We start from the raw sequence: 3,048 nt of genomic DNA, 5'->3' as shown, positions 1-3,048 counted from the left end.
TCATACAGATGTCAGTCTGTGCTAATTCAAATCATCAATCAATCATGCAACAGACTAAACAAGCAGCTTTGTTGCTTTGACACGCAGAAGGCAGAATTGAATTTATTCCCCTTAATTACCCTTCAACACAGAAATACATGACAGAGTGTAAATTCAAAAGTTACTGGATCCAAAATTTCACACCGAAGAAGAACTAACTATTATCATTCTGATATTTATAACAGTTTACATTCAACTTGTCATGCTGATTATATCATTTGTATTAAATTGAATTCAATTTGAAAAATGCAAAATCAAACCGTTTCCACAAGTGGTCTCAGATCACTGCATATCAATCTGTACAAATCACACGTGTAATATCCGGGTTTGTAATGTCAGTTGACTTAGTTTTGAGGATACCAGGAGCATTTTCATGCCAAGCCAGCTGTGTGCCTCAAGGAAAGCATTTAAAAAGAAGGAAAGGAATGAAAGAGAGAAGAAAACAGACACCAGTCTCTGAGGAGACAAATTACAAACCCCTTTAACCCAGCCAGACAAACACCTCCTCCATCTTTGTTCAAAACACTTCGAATCCAACACAACCCGATTCATGTGAATCAGCATTCACACCAAAACTGCACACGAAACGCATTTCCTGTCAAAGACAATCATGCAGAACTTGTCAAATAATGTCATTCCTCACATAACCAATAGTGTATTGACATAAGACATGACTCTTTGTTGCTCTGCTCTGAGGAGAGAGCCTTTAGCACCGTGCGAACGGCCAGCAGAGGAAGACAGAATTGATTTCTGTTACATTACTGTTATAATTATGGAAAGTCACACTGACATTTGTCAGGTTGGACCAGGGTGGTCAAGGTCCACAGAATATAATTACACTCAGAATGAGAGCATAGCATGATTTTTAATGGATTCTGGGAAATTATAAAGCACATGATAGAGTTTAATAGGTAGCTTGCGTTCGGTCATTACGGATTTTCTATTTTCGCTCTACGGGGTCTGTCTCTCTCTTATTTTACAACACAGATAAAATTAGCGCAAGGAACGTGCAGCTGACATGACTGACCCTTACATATGTATTCAGAGTAAGATTCATAAAATGAATTAAAGAATGTCCGCAGGACACTTGAATCACAAAATGACTTTACAATTATTTCTTTTCCTGTAGTGAAGTAAAGACTGATATTATTGCAAATCATTTCACGTTCAAACACTCTCATTCCCTTGGATATTTCTCTCTCTTCCTTTGGCTTTCGTACACTACACTGTACACTTTATCTGCGTTCCTAGAGATTTCACACTTATGGCTGCTTTTGCCTAAAACACAATATACGGTTACCCAGTTCATAGCCACTAGAGAGAGAAAGACAGGCTCTTTTACTGCCAGTCCTCACAGGAACTGTAAAGATAGGGGCTTCACTCAAAGATTAAATACAAAAGGACAGGATATACCAAACACGGCTATTACTGCTTGAACAGAGACTTACTCTATCATCCAGTTTATAACCTGCTCTGAATTTTAAAATATATGATTTTATATCACAATACACATCAAATTCAGATTCAAAATTTATGTAGTATTGACAGATATGTTTCAAAGAATGAACAAAAAAAAGTATCTACTTCATCTAATTTCAGACTTGAGTTGGATTTACATTTAAATGTGAATTTGAATTTTATTAGGAATTTGGATTTAAATGTGGATTTGAATTCTATCTGTATTTACATGTGAACTGTGAACTCAAATTGTATCTGATTTTGTATATAATCATACAGTACATTTGAACTGTATTCTGATTTGGATTTAAATATAAATCTGAATTGTATCTGTATTTGCATTTACATTTGAAATACGGATTTAAATGCCAACTGTGAACTTAAATTGTATCTGAATTTGGATTTAAACATATACAGAGCATGATAACTGTATTCTGATTGGGATTTAAATATAAATCTGAATTGTATCTGTATTTGCATTTACATTTGATTTAAATGTCAACTCAAATTGTATTGTATTTGCTTTAAATATGCATTTCAATTGCATCCAGATTTGAACTGAAATACAAATGAGAATTGCATTCGGATTTTGATTCAAATATAAATCTGAATTGTATCAGGATTCACATTTAAATTTAGATTTGAAGTAGTTTTAGAATTAAATAAATTTAAGTTTGAAGCTTTAAGCAGCTAAAATATGACAACATATGGAAAACTCAACATCATTTAAACAATGTACTAGCCGGAAGTGAGCAGAATCTGGATTAATAAAGAATCCCTCAACAGAGGCACAAACCCCCAACTTCACTTTTCAGGAAAACACCTCTCCTCCACTCGTCTCCCACTGCTTTCCTCATTCTAAACCTCCTTTCTCTCACCCTTCTCTCACCTCCTCGCACAGCATCTCCCGCTTGTTATCATTGTCATCCCTCTCTCTTTCTGCTCTCAAACACCTCTCTCTCACGTCTCGTTCCCTCTGTTCCGTGAGTACCTCATGGTGTTGATGTCAGATGCCTCGGTCTCTCTCGCTGAGCGCAGCTGCTCATCCCACATGGAAGTAGAAATATCCAGATATGGAGCACGAGGGCTATGGGACCATCTTAATGGGATCCTTGATAACAAGATACGGTGGTAACACTCCACACACAGCACTTACTCATCTGTCTCTGTAGGTCACTGCGCTGTAGCTATATCCCTTTCTGTCTCTCTCGCTCTCTCACGGTTGGAGTCGCTCTCTTCACTTCCCTTCTCCCCCCATCCAGGCTCTCTTATTCTAGCTTTATCGCACCCTCTCACTCTCTTTCTCTCTCTCCCCCTTGCTATAATTCCATTCCCACTCGGCTTTTCTTCACTCTCTCAGGATTATTGTGTTGCAACCTTGAGCTCTGCTGCTTTCAATTTATTATCCCTCTCACCCCTGTCCCGTCTCCCATCTTCAGTAAGGGTTAACGGAGCATCGTGCCGTAACAAAACCTAGGACGAGGGTCCCATCTGCATCCTGTTTATGCTCGGCCAACCACGCTGCTCTGCATACGAGCACATTCATTTACA

At 38.0% G+C, this 3,048-nt stretch overlaps 1 protein-coding gene across 1 annotated transcript in view; it reads right to left on the bottom strand.

The window, feature by feature from the left end:
- LOC107594416 (extracellular sulfatase Sulf-2-like) overlaps positions 1-2,741 on the bottom strand; it is a 49,470-nt gene extending 46,729 nt beyond the window's left edge. The window contains exon 1 of the mRNA XM_016284455.1: positions 2,489-2,741. The gene's annotated coding sequence lies outside the window, so the exon portion shown is untranslated. The remainder of the gene's footprint in view (positions 1-2,488) is intronic.
- Positions 2,742-3,048: the final 307 nt, after the last annotated feature.

This window comes from Sinocyclocheilus grahami, unplaced genomic scaffold (genome assembly GCF_001515645.1).
Source record: "Sinocyclocheilus grahami isolate Dianchi unplaced genomic scaffold, SAMN03320097.WGS_v1.1 scaffold10.1, whole genome shotgun sequence".
NCBI classification, from domain to species: Eukaryota; Metazoa; Chordata; class Actinopteri; order Cypriniformes; family Cyprinidae; genus Sinocyclocheilus; species Sinocyclocheilus grahami.
This window is presented reverse-complemented; position numbering and strand designations above follow the sequence as displayed.